Source organism: Macaca thibetana, chromosome X (genome assembly GCF_024542745.1).
Source record: "Macaca thibetana thibetana isolate TM-01 chromosome X, ASM2454274v1, whole genome shotgun sequence".
Lineage (NCBI taxonomy): Eukaryota > Metazoa > Chordata > Mammalia > Primates > Cercopithecidae > Macaca > Macaca thibetana.
In genome coordinates this window covers 41676835-41692984 of record NC_065598.1, presented here as the reverse complement: position 1 = coordinate 41692984, position 16150 = coordinate 41676835, and the positions used below count along the sequence as shown (strand labels likewise).

The 16150-nt window shown below is 40.8% G+C and overlaps 1 pseudogene; it reads left to right on the top strand.

The window, feature by feature from the left end:
- Positions 1–12649: 12649 nt before the first annotated feature.
- Positions 12650–13223, top strand: LOC126945528 (ATP synthase F(0) complex subunit C2, mitochondrial-like; annotated as a pseudogene).
- The last annotated feature ends 2927 nt before the right edge of the window (positions 13224–16150 follow it).

Genomic DNA, 16150 nt, shown 5'->3' with positions numbered 1-16150 from the left:
CACAGTAAACTAAGACACACAGACACCTCTGCACAGATGCAAACGACTCTGTCTGACAGCTTTGAAGAGAGCAGTGGATCTCCCAACACGGAGGTTGAGATCTGAGAAGGGACAGACTCCCTGCTCAAGCGGGTCCCTGACCCCTGAGTAGCCTAACTGGGAGACATCCCCCACTAGGGGCAGTCTGACACCCCACACCTCACAGGGAGGAGTACACCCCTGAGAGGAAGCTTCCAAAGCAAGAATCAGACAGGTACACTCGCTGTTCAGAAATATTCTATCTTCTGCAGCCTCTGCTGCTGATACCCAGGCAAACAGGGTCTGGAGTGGACCTCAAGCAATCTCCAACAGACCTACAGCTGAGGGTCCTGACTGTTAGAAGGAAAACTATCAAACAGGAAGGACACCTACACCAAAACCCCATCAGTACATCACCATCATCAAAGACCAGAGGCAGATAAAACCACAAAGATGGGGAAAAAGCAGGGCAGAAAAGCTGGAAATTCAAAAAATAAGAGCGCTTCTCCCCCGGCAAAGGAGCGCAGCTCATCGCCAGCAACGGATCAAAGCTGGACGGAGAATGACTTTGACGAGATGAGAGAAGAAGGCTTCAGTCCATCAAATTTCTCAGAGCTAAAGGAGGAATTACGTACCCAGCGCAAAGAAACTAAAAATCTTGAAAAAAAAGTGGAAGAATTGATGGCTAGAGTAATTAATGCAGAGAAGGTCCTAAACGAAATGAAAGAGATGAAAACCATGACACGAGAAATACATGACAAATGCACAAGCTTCAGTAACCGACTCGATCAACTGGAAGAAAGAGTATCAGCGATTGAGGATCAAATGAATGAAATGAAGCGAGAAGAGAAACCAAAAGAAAAAAGAAGAAAAAGAAACGAACAAAGCCTGCAAGAAGTATGGGATTATGTAAAAAGACCAAATCTACGTCTGATTGGGGTGCCTGAAAGTGAGGGGGAAAATGGAACCAAGTTGGAAAACACTCTTCAGGATATCATCCAGGAGAACTTCCCCAACCTAGTAGGGCAGGCCAACATTCAAATCCAGGAAATACAGAGAACGCCACAAAGATACTCCTCGAGAAGAGCAACTCCAAGACACATAATTGCCAGATTCACCAAAGTTGAAATGAAGGAAAAAATCTTAAGGGCAGCCAGAGAGAAAGGTCGGGTTACCCACAAAGGGAAGCCCATCAGACTAACAGCAGATCTCTCAGCAGAAACTCTACAAGCCAGAAGAGAGTGGGGGCCAATATTCAACATTCTTAAAGAAAAGAATTTTAAACCCAGAATTTCATATCCAGCCAAACTAAGTTTCATAAGTGAAGGAGAAATAAAATCCTTTACAGATAAGCAAATGCTTAGGGATTTTGTCACCACTAGGCCTGCCTTACAAGAGATCCTGAAGGAAGCACTAAACATGGAAAGAAACAACCGGTACCAGCCATTGCAAAAACATGCCAAAATGTAAAGACCATTGAGGCTAGGAAGAAACTGCATCAACTAATGAGCAAAATAACCAGTTAATATCATAATGGCAGGATCAAGTTCACACATAACAATCTTAACCTTAAATGTAAATGGACTAAATGCTCCAATTAAAAGACACAGACTGGCAAACTGGATAAAGAGTCAAGACCCATCAGTCTGCTGTATTCAGGAGACCCATCTCACACGCAGAGACATACATAGGCTCAAAATAAAGGGATGGAGGAAGATTTACCAAGCAAATGGAGAACAAAAAAAAGCAGGGGTTGCAATACTAGTCTCTGATAAAACAGACTTTAAACCATCAAAGATCAAAAGAGACAAGGCCATTACATAATGGTAAAGGGATCAATTCAACAGGAAGAGCTAACTATCCTAAATATATATGCACCCAATACAGGAGCACCCAGATTCATCAAGCAAGTCCTTAGAGACTTACAAAGAGACTTAGACTCCCATACAATAATAATGGGAGACTTCAACACTCCACTGTCAACATTAGACAGATCAACGAGACAGAAAGTTAACAAGGATATCCAGGAATTGAACTCATCTCTGCAGCAAGCAGACCTAATAGACATCTATAGAACTCTCCACCCCAAATCAACAGAATATACATTCTTCTCAGCACCACATCATACTTACTCCAAAATTGACCACGTAATTGGAAGTAAAGCACTCCTCAGCAAATGTACAAGAACAGAAATTATAACAAACTGTCTCTCAGACCACAGTGCAATCAAACTAGAACTCAGGACTAAGAAACTCACTCAAAACCGCTCAACTACATGGAAACTGAACAACCTGCTCCTGAATGACTACTGGGTACATAACGAAATGAAGGCAGAAATAAAGATGTTCTTTGAAACCAATGAGAACAAAGATACAACATACCAGAATCTCTGGGACACATTTAAAGCAGTGTGTAGAGGGAAATTTATAGCACTAAATGCCCACAAGAGAAAGCAGGAAAGATGTAAAATTGACACTCTAACATCGCAATTAAAAGAACTAGAGAAGCAAGAGCAAACACATTCGAAAGCTAGCAGAAGGCAAGAAATAACTAAGATCAGAGCAGAACTGAAGGAGATAGAGACACAAAAAACCCTCCAAAAAATCAATGAATCCAGGAGTTGGTTTTTTGAAAAGATCAACAAAATTGACAGACCACTAGCCAGACTAATAAAGAAGAAAAGAGAGAAGAATCAAATCGACGCAATTAAAAATGATCAAGGGGATATCACCACTGACCCCACAGAAATACAAACTACCATCAGAGAATACTATAAACACCTCTACGCAAATAAACTGGAAAATCTAGAAGAAATGGATAATTTCCTGGACACTTACACTCTTCCAAGACTAAACCAGGAAGAAGTTGAATCCCTGAATAGACCAATAGCAGGCTCTGAAATTGAGGCAACAATTAATAGCCTACCAACCAAAAAAAGTCCAGGACCAGATGGATTCACAGCTGAATTCTACCAGAGGTACAAAGAGGAGTTGGTACCATTCCTTCTGAAACTATTCCAATCAATAGAAAAAGAGGGAATCCTCCCTAACTCATTTTATGAGGCCAACATCATCCTGATACCAAAGCCTGGCAGAGACACAACAAAAAAAGAGAATTTTAGACCAATATCCCTGATGAACATCGATGCAAAAATCCTCAATAAAATACTGGCAAACCGGATTCAGCAACACATCAAAAAGCTTATCCACCATGATCAAGTGGGCTTCATCCCTGGGATGCAAGGCTGGTTCAACATTCGCAAATCAATAAACATAATCCAGCATATAAACAGAACCAAAGACAAGAACCACATGATTATCTCAATTGATGCAGAAAAGGCTTTTGACAAAATTCAACAGCCCTTCATGCTAAAAACGCTCAATAAATTCGGTATTGATGGAACGTACCTCAAAATAATAAGAGCTATTTATGACAAACCCACAGCCAATATCATACTGAATGGGCAAAAACTGGAAAAATTCCCTTTGAAAACTGGCACAAGACAGGGATGCCCTCTCTCACCACTCCTATTTAACATAGTGTTGGAAGTTCTGGCTAGGGCAATCAGGCAAGAGAAAGAAATCAAGGGTATTCGGTTAGGAAAAGAAGAAGTCAAATTGTCCCTGTTTGCAGATGACATGATTGTATATTTAGAAAACCCCATTGTCTCAGCCCAAAATCTCCTTAAGCTGATAAGCAACTTCAGCAAAGTCTCAGGATACAAAATTAATGTGCAAAAATCACAAGCATTCTTATACACCAGTAACAGACAAACAGAGAGCCAAATCAGGAATGAACTTCCATTCACAATTGCTGCAAAGAGAATAAAATACCTAGGAATCCAACTTACAAGGGATGTAAAGGACCTCTTCAAGGAGAACTACAAACCACTGCTCAGTGAAATCAAAGAGGACACAAACAAATGGAAGAACATACCATGCTCATGGATAGGAAGAATCAATATTGTGAAAATGGCCATACTGCCCAAGGTAATTTATAGATTCAATGCCATCCCCATCAAGCTACCAATGAGTTTCTTCACAGAATTGGAAAAAACTGCTTTAAAGTTCATATGGAACCAAAAAAGAGCCCGCATCTCCAAGACAATCCTAAGTCAAAAGAACAAAGCTGGAGGCATCACGCTACCTGACTTCAAACTATACTATAAGGCTACAGTAACCAAAACAGCATGGTACTGGTACCAAAACAGAGATATAGACCAATGGAACAGAACAGAGTCCTCAGAAATAATACCACACATCTACAGCCATTTAATCTTTGACAAACCTGAGAGAAACAAGAAATGGGGAAAGGATTCCCTATTTAATAAATGGTGCTGGGAAAATTGGCTAGCCATAAGTAGAAAGCTGAAACTGGATCCTTTCCTTACTCCTTATACGAAAATTAATTCAAGATGGATTAGAGACTTAAATGTTAGACCTAATACCATAAAAATCCTAGAGGAAAACCTAGGTAGTACCATTCAGGACATAGGCATGGGCAAAGATTTCATGTCTAAAACACCAAAAGCAACGGCAGCAAAAAGCCAAAATTGACAAATGGGATCTCATTAAACTAAAGAGCTTCTGCACAGCAAAAGACACTACCATCAGAGTGAACAGGCAACCTACAGAATGGGAGAAAATTTTTGCAATCTACTCATCTGACAAAGGGCTAATATCCAGAACCTACAAAGAACTCAAACAAATTTACAAGAAAAAAACAAACAACCCCATCAAAAAGTGGGCAAAGGACATGAACAGACATTTCTCAAAAGAAGACATTCATACAGCCAACAGACACATGAAAAAATGCTCATCATCACTGGCCATCAGAGAAATGCAAATCAAAACCACAATGAGATACCATCTCACACCAGTTAGAATGGCAATCATTAAAAAGTCAGGAAACAACAGGTGCTGGAGAGGATGTGGAGAAATAGGAACACTTTTACACTGTTGGTGGGATTGTAAACTAGTTCAACCATTATGGAAAACAGTATGGCGATTCCTCAAGGATCTAGAACTAGATGTACCATATGACCCAGCCATCCCATTACTGGGTATATACCCAAAGGATTATAAATTATGCTGCTATAGAGACACATGCACACGTATGTTTATTGCAGCACTATTCACAATAGCAAAGACTTGGAATCAACCCAAATGTCCATCAGTGACAGATTGGATTAAGAAAATGTGGCACATATACACCATGGAATACTATGCAGCCATAAAAAAGGATGAGTTTGAGTCCTTTGTAGGGACTTGGATGCAGCTGGAATCCATCATTCTTAGCAAACTATCACAAGAACAGAAAACCAAACACCGCATGTTCTCACTCATAGGTGGGAACTGAACAATGAGATCACTCGGACTCAGGAAGGGGAACATCACACACCGGGGCCTATCATGGGGAGGGGGGAGGGGGGAGGGATTGCATTGGGAGTTATACCTGATGTAAATGACGAGTTGATGGGTGCAGCACAGCAACATGGCACAAGTATACATATGTAACAAACCTGCACGTTATGCACATGTACCCTACAACTTAAAGTATAATAATAATAAATAAATAAATAAATAAATAAATAAATAAATAAATAAATAAAAAAAAGACTTCTCTTGACCCAGATTTTTGACAATGTTTGAACGAGAGCCTCTTTTTTGTATGTTTAATGAGGTGTTTACCCATATCTTGAAGGCCTCAACACAGATTGAAGCCAGAAAGCCATGCAGACCATGGGGAAAGGAAGGGACAATCCTCCTCCCCAGACAACATAGGTGGCCCATTTTTAGCATCCATATCCTCAAGCCCAGAGATGACAATGGCTCCCAGAGTTCTACAAAGCGGCTCACAGACCTCCTGCTACTCCTTAGTTATGACTTGGAAAAAGAATTTTTTTTTAATTTTTCTGGCAAACCTTACTAGAGAGTAATTTATAGAGAAGAAGTCATGGATGAACTTTGTAGTGTTTCAAGTTAATGAGAAAAACCGTATCTAAATTTTCCTCTTGGGCACAGCAGAAATGGGATTTAAACACTATTATTCAGTAATGATTGGACAGAGTGTTCCCTAACTTGACAAAGAAATTTACCTTTCAGTTAGGACCAAAACCAGGCACTTTCTGTTAAGTAGAGTTTTCCCCACTTAAAAGTGGGTGGCAGAAAAAGTTCATTATATAACCTTTTTTCTATTGAAACGTTATATCAATATTTAGCGATAACTAGCAAATTCCATATGTAATAATTAACTCTGCATGACATTTTTCTACTATGCATGAGGGTTTTTTCTTTTCAAAGGTTATGGGCTGATTTCATAACTATTCTCATTAACTAGGCTCCTTCGTTTTCCTATAAACTGAGGTGGAGAGAGGCAAAATGGCTTCCCAAAGAAAAATCAGAATATTTAGCTATTATAATTAACTTGCATTCAGTAGCAAGTTGTAGGTGACTTCCAGCCAGCATCTGCTTCTGTAATGATGCAGCTTCATTCATTCCCAGGAAAGAGAATTTGCAAAAATGTAGTCCAATGGCAATAGAGAGTTAATAATACATATTTCTACTGGGATGTTATAAAAGATAAATGAGATAATATATGTGAAATGCCTCAAGCTCCTCAAAAGAAAGGTGCTAGACAAATTCAAAATATTGCTATGAATAATACAATAATTAAAAATAATGCAGCTTTCTTTGACCTACTCATCTAAAATAAATTAGCTCCTTTTGAATATTATATTCAAAGATATATTTCTCAATCTACATTTCTGCCACTCGGTCATTATCAGCAATTTTATGTGGGTCTTCTAGATATGAACCTTTGTGGCTTCATTATTTTCTATGATTGATAAGTTGCTTTTCCTATAACAGCGCCATACAGTGAAAGCAATTTGTGTCCCCGTTTATTTCCAATTGCCTCAAATTAACAGCTCAGATGCTTAACGAAATCCATGATTGTCAACACTCATTACAGAAAAGTCTTGTTTCTCCTGTTCCCTTCCACCGTGGATAGGAAGTGTTTGAACACCTGCCTCATCCTACCCCTTGGGATTATAAGCTACTAGAAGGTATAGCTGAGACCTGCTGTCTTTGTATCTCTCATAAGACCTCGGGCTAAAATTGAAAGCACCACTGAAAGGTCACAGAACTTCAGGCACCCCAGGACTCCCCTAGACTCCAAACAGCTCTGCCTTTTACTTGGCCAACCCAGACAGAAAATAGCCCTGCCAGAGCTCCCTGCTGAGGAGAGCTGATTTCCTTGTGGCTGCGCTGAGACCCCAAGTGCTCCATCACACCTGGAGCACCAAGATACCCTCCAGCTGTGAGTCATTCATTCAACTGGCTTTTTCTTTTTTTTTAATTTTAATTTTAATTTTTAGTTCTAGGGTACGTGTGCAGGATGTGCAGGTTTGTTAGATAGGGTAAACGTGTGCCATGGTGGTTTGCTGTGCCTTTCAACCCATCACCTAGGTGTTAAGCCCAGCATGCATTAGCTATTTTTCCTAATGCTCTCCCTCCCCTCACCTCACCCCCTGACAGGTGGGGTGTGTTGTTCCCCTCCCTGTGTCCCTGTGTTCTCATTGTTCAGCTCCCAGTTACACGTGAGAATATGCAGTGTTTGATTTTCTGTTCCTGTGTTAGTTTGCTGAGGATAACGACTTCCAGCTCTATCCATGTCCCTGCAAAGGACATGATACCGTTCCTTTTTATGGCTGCATAGTATTCCATGGTGTACATTTACCACATTTTCTTTATCCAGTCTATCACTAATGGGCATTTGGGTTGATTCCATGTCTGCTATTGTGAAGAGTGCTTCTGTGAACATACATGTGCATGTATCTTTGTAATAGAATGATTTATATTCCTTTGGGTATATACCCAGTGATGGGATTGCTGGGTCAAATCGTATTTCTGGTTTTATGTATTTGAGGAATTGCCACACTGTCTTCCACAATAGTTGAAGTAATTTACATTCCCACAAATAGTGTAAAAGCATTCTTATTTCTCCACAACCTGGCCAGCATCTGTTGTTTCTTGACTTTTTAATAATCACCATCTGACTGGCACGAGATGGTATTTCATTGTGGTTTTGATTTGCATTTCTCTAGTGATCAGTGATGTTGAGCTTATTTTCATATGTTTGTTGGCTACATGAATGTTTTCTTTTGAGAAGTGTCTGTTCATGTCCTTTGCCCACTTTTTAATGGGGTTGTTTGGTTTCTTTCTTGTAAATTTGTCTGAGTTCCTTGTAGATTCTGGACATTAGACCTTTGTTAGATGGACAGGTTACAAAAATTTTCTTCTACTCCACAGGTTGCTTATTCATTCTGATGATAGTCCCTTTTGCTGTGCAGAAGCTGTTTAGTTTAATTAGATCCCATTTGTCAATTTTTGATTTTGTTGCAATTGCTTTTGGGCTATTCATATGCAGAAATGGCTATCCATAGGCAGAAAATTGAAACAGGACCCCTTCCTCACACCTTATACAAAAATTAACTCAAGATGGATTAAATACTTAAATGTAGAACCCAAAACTATAAAAACCCTAGAAGAAAATGTAGGCAATACCATTCAACTGGCTTTCTCTAAGCTGCTCAACAATAAAGAAGCATTCCCATACTGCCCCCAGGAGATGGGGTAGTGTCTGCAGCTTTCTTGTCACTTTAGAGGAAAGCCATTTTGGCTACACAGGGTCTGTTTTATGCTAGGCTCCCACAGAAGCAGGACAAGACTTTAAGTTTATTTGGGAGGTGATCCCAGAAAACACCAGTAAAGGAGAGGGGGGGATGAGTCAGGAAAGGAAAGGCAGTCAATAAATGGAGCCCAATCCTGTTAGAGAACTCTATGAGACTAGATAGGACACATCTCGAAGTTTCCCCTGCCAAGGGACTAGGAAGCTGGGGAATTTCTCCACCAACTCACTTCAGTCATTGTGGAGGGCTACTGAGGAGAAGGAGAGCATGGGGAATTAACTCTCTGGCATTTTTGGCTTGCACCAGCAGCCAGAGAAAGCCTGTAGGCAGATTTCACAGGCGCTCATATTTAAAAGTCAGCAGGCCACTGGCTATGCCCAGGAATTCAGACAGCACAGAATGGTCACTGGGGATCCATAAACCCAAAGAACCTGAGAGACCAAGCCTTCTTACGTTGCACAGAAGCTCTTTCCTGCCCTTATGCTTCAGAGGCCCAAGAGTCTAGAAGAGAACATTCAGGGTTGATTTTCCCTCTCTCCTTTGCCCCTACCACCATGACTACCTTTTCTTTCAGTGGGATGTTATTTGGGAGAAACTGCCCAATCTAGTCAGTTGAGAGTCACCCACCAATACAAAACACAAAATTCTCAGACAAATCTCAGAGGATGAGGTCCAGGAATGCTGCCACCTCACAGATCTCCTCACCCTCACTTCATTCATTCCTCCAGACATGAAGAAAGAAAGGTAGACCTCCCACAAAACATTTACAGATCATTGTACATTAGCTACAAATTATATTTGAAAACCAGAAGTGATACATTGTTTTTATCTCACAATTTATTCTGAAAAAAAGTAACTGATTTTTGTTCCAGAAGTTTTTTGATAGCCTTTGGCTACAAGCACTGCAATTCTAACCTACCTGGGTTTAAGTGTCAGAAGCCAAAATTAAAATCTCATGTAAGTTCAAACTCTTTCCACTGAACTAACTCAGCAAATCCCTGTGGTGGGTCACTAAACATGTTTGAAGAAATATCCCAACAGGGCTTGGGGCAGGACAAAAATGAAAGGAATTATAAATATGGTCCTCTGCTTTCTTCATTCCTGACCACCCTTACCCCACCCCTCCCCCATGCCCCACTAACCCTAGAAACTGTTCTGGGAAGGACCAAAGTGGAGAAAATTAACAGGCCCTGGAGAAGGGGCTTGACCATTGAAAAATTAAATCAAAGCGGTGATTGGTGGAATCCCTCTTCCTTCCTCCACATCAAGTCCCATATCCCTGGACAAACAAAGTACAGCCCTTTAGAGTCTATCAATCAATCAGCCAAAAATGACTTAATGATGGAGGCAGCCTGATATTCTGAACAGACCAATGAAGGGGAAGCTAGGAGAGCTAGGTTCTTCCCTAGCCTCGTGCAAACTGAGGAAACCTGAATTTTGGGCTCAGAAATGACAAGGGTGTTGGCATTGTCACTTACTTGCTCTGTGACCTTGGACAAGGTGCTTAGCCTCACCAAGCCTCAGTCTCCTCATCAGGAAAATGGGAACTCACAATACCTCCATCACATAGTTGTCACATAAAACATCTTCCACATGGCTGGCATACAGTGGGTGCTCAAGAGTTGCCTTCCCTTTTGTGGTACCCAGCACAATCAAGTGGAAAGAGCCCAGCTTTAGAGGCAGAGAGAGCCGGTTTCAAATCCCAGTGGAGGCACTCACTTTGAGCCACTAATGAACTCCCATGTGCATCATGTACTAAAGAGTTATTAATTTGTTTTCCTTCTCACCCCACCCTTTTATCTCAAAACTTACAAAAATTAATTCAGTTACCTTATATGTCCATGGACTAACCATTCTGATAAAGTAAAGTGAAATAAATCCTTCAATCCATCCCAACTGGTTCTCCTTAGACAGCTGGCTTCTTTAGGGAAGCAAGTGCTTATGGTCAATAAGGGGGGCCAGCTATAAACCAATCCAGGCCATCTTCCCCCACATTCATCCTAATGCCTGGAACTCCAGGGGCCAGAGACTGCCAACATAACAGCTGCCTCAAAGAGCTCTCTTTGGTGAGAGAGAAACTTAAAAGGATTTGTGGGAAATTTTACCTGGTGGTGTACTTTGACACCCTCTCCTCAGTAATCTCAAGAAAATTTCAGTAAAAACAAGGTTGATTTTCATGGATATTTTTGGAGTCACATTAGTATTTTTTTCAGATGTAATATCATACTCTGATGGGTCCAGGGCCCACTTCATGAACACAAAACCTGTGCAGTCCCACCAACCCCACAGTCAGAAAGACCACAGGCTTGGTTTAATACTCAGCTACCACCATCTTGAAATTCTTAATCATTTTATCTTTGAGGTTATGTTTTGTAGATGTCCAATGGGATTTCAATGGAGCATGAGCAGAGGAGATACACACTGTATGTGTGTCCACCATTTCTTGCCACCCCATTCAGATAAAGCTTTTGTCATTCTCCATAAGCACAGAATTCCAATGGGCCCGCAATGCATGAGAGTTCACTGAGACCCACAGCAAGTACAAGGTAAGTGTGTTACATCCATGAGTAAATAAGTGTGATTGCTGACAGTCCTGAGAGATCATGTTTTCCATACAAACTAGAATTTGCTCTGAACGCAGAAAGAAAGCAGGGACATTCTCAGAAACACGAATGACCAAGGAACTCTATCATATACTTTCTTACTCATATTACTCCTCCATGTTAACCAACCACTTCCACAGAAAATGATAACATAGAAGGAAAGGAAAAGGGTTGCCCTGTCTTTGCAAACCTTTTCCTTTCCTTTCAACTCTTCCTTATTCATCAGTAAGCTGAAGGTAGAGAGTGTTGGTAGAATGTGTGTGCATCAAGAAGTAGAATAAAAATGGTTCCTTTTCTGCAGCATTCCCACTGTTCTGAAAAGAATGAAACACATACACACATACAAACTACAGAAGACAAATCGCGTATTTGATTATTCCACATATGACTTAAGTACTCTTATATTTGCATTTAAAACTGTCATTGCACAGTACAAAACTGAATGGTAAAATGCATGCTAGTAATTTAAATTTTTAATTTTTCTTCACTTGGAACTACATTAAATAGCAGATAAAAAACACCATGGAAGTCCAAAGAGCGAGACCATGGACGAAAGGGAAAAGCTTTATATTTTAAGTATCTTTAACAGCATTTTTTCACTGCTTTTTGAACAAAGGAACTTGCATTTTCATTTTGCACTGGGCCCCACAAATTATATAGCTGACACTGGATGGATCTTTTGGTGAGAGCTAGAAATGCCAGATTTATCGAGCTTATACATACATAAAATAACCTGTGTATTCCTTATGCTTTCACTGCCAAAGAAAAATTGATACTCAGATATACTGCTTGTGTCTGCCATTTCTGACCACATTTGCCTCTCCTCAAGTTACATCCACCTTCTCCCTAAACTTAACGTTGGTCTAACCATAACGTTACCCTTCCTGTCATTGTACCCCAATCCACCAGTGCAAACATTGGATCAGAATAGAAGGGTATACTGAACCAAGATATTCCTGAACCAGGTTCCAGGTATTTACCCACTCTGTCTTTATACTGTTAGGTTTGAAATCCAGCTAAATAGGAATAGGAAGGAAAGTGTTGCCTCTTCTACTCTTCCCTGGAGAAGAAGAAGGAGAAAGGAAGAGGAGGAGAAGGAGGAGGAAGAGGAGGAGAAGGAGGAGGAAGAGGAGAAGGAGGAGGAGAAGGCTGAACACTGAGCACCTCCTTACTCTAACAAGCTCTAGACCTGTATATTTCGTGTATATGTCTTTCAACCTAGAAGAGGAACAGTTTCCAGCAGCCCTTTGCTGGCATCCTATGGTGCCAGTATAAATATTGGAAAGAGGAAATTGCCTTTAGCTTCTTCTTTTAAAAAAAATTCTGGTACTGTCTCCTCCGCAGCGGGAGCAGCTCTCCTGCCACAGCCCCTCATCCCCTGAAAATGTTCGCCTGCTCCAAGTTCATCTCCTCTCCCTTGCTGGTCAAGAGCACCTCACAGCTGCTGAGCCATGCTCTATCTGCAGTAACAACCAGAGATACTGACAGATGAGAGCCTCAGCAGCTTGGTAGTCTCACGTCCCCTTACCTCACTTGTCTCTAGCCACAGCTTCCAAACCAGCACCATTTCAAGGGACAACAACACAACAGCCAAGTTCATTGGAGCTAGGGCTGCCACAGTTGGGGTGCCTGGCTCTGGGGCTGGGATTGGGACTGTATTTGGGAGCCTCATCATTGGTTATGCCGGGAACCCTTCTCTGAAGCAACAGCTCTTCTCCTACGCCATTCTGGGCTTTGCCCTCTGGGAGGCCATGGGGCGCTTTTGCTTGGTGGTGGCCTTTCTCATCCTCTTTGCCATGTGAAGGAGCCATCTCCACCTCCCATAGTTCTTTCTCCCATGTCTGGTCGGCCCTGTGTGTTCCTTTTCCTATACCTCCTCAAGTAGCCTGGGGAACATGGTTGGCTCAGGGTTTGACTTGAGCATCCACAGATTGACAGAGAAAAGACAAATAAGTACTATATTAATAAGAAAAAAATTATGGTAAAATATGCATAACATAAAAATTTTCATTTTTGCCATTTTAATTGTACAGTTCTGTAGCATTAAATACATTCACATTGTTGCACAACCATCACCACTATCCATCCTTCAGCTTCTTAATTGCAGCTAGAACCTACCAGTGGCTGTTCCTCTGAAATGCCCAGCTTAGATTGCACTTTCAAATTAAGGAAGGAAAAAGAAAAACAATAAAGCCTGAAAAAACAGTTTGTAAAAGTGACTGAATCCATGTCAGAAAGACAGCCAAGAAGAAGAAAATGTCACCAACATGAATCTGAGAAAGTGAGAAACACAAGGGACTTCTGAGAGTGTAGAGTCCAACCATCCTCTTTTACATATTGTCAAGTCTTCAAAAAACCTGCCAGGAGAACCTGTTACAGTACCATGCAAAGCAGTAGAGGGGTATCCTGATCAGACTCATTGCGGTAAGGAAGAACACCATCTTGACAGTCTTAGTAGTGTCTCAGAAGGGGTAAGTTGGAAGTATCTTTATACAATTTTAGGACCTGAGCTGGGTGATTTTAAGGTGGGTTTTACAAGGTGCAAAACTAGGATTGGGCCGAGTTTATGACATACTAGCTTTGGATCAGTGGGCACAGCAAAAGACTTGAACGAGTCTTTATGAGTAAGCTGTTAGTCTTCGTAGGTGAGTTATTCTAGTTAGTTAACAGTCTTATCTTCTAGGAACTATTATTTCCTAGAGCAAGTAGCTTAAGTTATTTTTGTTTGCTCTCAGTATTTTTTAACATGGGAACAGGAACATATGCCTGGTCTCAGTATTGTTAAACACAGGAACAGGAATTTATGTTATTTCAGCTTTCAACATAAGGAAACCAAGGCAGAGAGGGGTTAAATAACTAGCTCAGAAGTGAGCAGCTGGTAACAGGGCTAAAGTTTAACCTATAGCCCCTGACTACAAGTCCAGGGCTTGATCACCACTCCCTACCCCATTACACACACACACACACACACACACACACACACACACAGCTAACTGCCGGAATTACTTTCCCTTAGAATGAAAAACTTACAATATAATCACATCACAGAAAATTTGGAATAAAGAAAGGATAGCTCAAATCCCATCACCATATCAACTGTTATTTCCTTCCAGTTTTTCTTCATAAATAGTGATTTTGTTTTTGTTTTGATTCTATAGTGTTCATTTACTTTTTCTCTACAGTTTTTGTTTCTCTAAAGTCTTCTTGAGCAAGATGTGTGCTTTTTCCTGGTTCCCCTTTGTGCTTCTCCACCATCAAGGAAGAGTCTCTGCTTTTGTTGAAAAAGTTCCAGGCATTTCCAAACAGGCTGGGGCCACTAAGATTCTACTAGAACCATCTAGTCGGAAAGAGCAGTTTTAACAGGCATAGGCCCCAGAAAATGGGTCTTCCCACTGGCTCAGCTTGAGGGGCCCAAAACTCTTCAGGCAACTGACCAGTGATACTAAGGCAATGTCATTTGGTTCTCAGTCATACCCACACTTCATAATATAGTTGCCCATCCCTCCATATCCACAGGGGATTGGTTCCAGCACTCCAAGAGAATACCAAAATCTGTGGATGCTCAAGTCTTCTATATAAAATGGTGCAATATTTGCATATAACTTACACACATCCTCCCATATAGTTTGAATTATCTCTAGATTACTTATAACACTTAATACAATATAAATGCTATGTAAATAATTGTTATACTATATTTTTATTTGGATTATTTTTTATTATTGTATTGTTATTGTCAACTGAAGAAGCACAAGGTTTATAAATTTGGAAAGGAGAACTGTATTTCTCATAGAGGGTTGCAGCCTACAGGCTGGCCATCCCACAGGCTGGGATGCATAGCTTCCAGCGAAAGCTGAGAGCAAGTACTTTGAAGGAGGGAAGGGTAAGACAGGAATTTGTGCTGGATGGGTTGTGTAAGTATACACATTTAATAAGCTATAGGAGGATTTATGAATATTTATGAAAGAAGCACGCATATATCCAGTTGAGTTTCATGCCTCTTCATGGGTCACATGTACAAAAAATGGTGTGTTAGCATGATCAGAGGGTGGAGTTCTTAGCCTTCTGATGTCAAAAGGTGAAGCAGAGGATGTGAAAACCCTCACTGTACATCCTATGTAGACCGGCCAGAACCACTCCATGACTGGTGGCCTCTTATCAGGAAGGAATGCCGGTCAGTTGCTGTGTTGAAACCACAAACGGGAAGGAGAGTCTGGTCACCGCCCCAGCTACTTGGCTAAGGATGAGAAAGGAATGAGTCGTCCATTTCTGATTTTTCACTACTGATTTCTGCTTACTTCTTAGGAAAGAATTCGGGTTAAAAATTAATAAGAAAAAGGCCTATTGAGGCATGTCTTACTTCTTATCCTTTCATGGCCAGGAACTCCACTTTTCAGGTTTCTCTGGGGTTCCCCTTAGCCAAGAGGAGGTCTGTTCAGTCAGTTGGGGGTCTTAGGATTTTATTTTTATTTCTCATTATTTTTTTCAAATACTTTTGATCTGCAGTGGGTTGAATCTGCTGACATGGAACCTTCAGGTACAAGGGACCTACTGTATACTCTTTTTCATTTCTGTGTGCTTTTGCCTTATCTTTCCCCACCCTTCTCCCTGCTCTTTGCAGAGGCCTTCCAAACCCTTCCACACATGCTACCTCACTTCTTTGGTGATTCTCAGTCCAGTAATCAGCAAGCCCTTTGCTAAAATTATGATCACATTCCCCAATGGGGGTATGTAAATGATAATTTATTCACAATATCCTCATTTTCAGTAAAGGAGTTCCTGAAAGGTTATAAGACAAATCACTATTAACCTAATCATATTGTGAAAGGAAAATAAA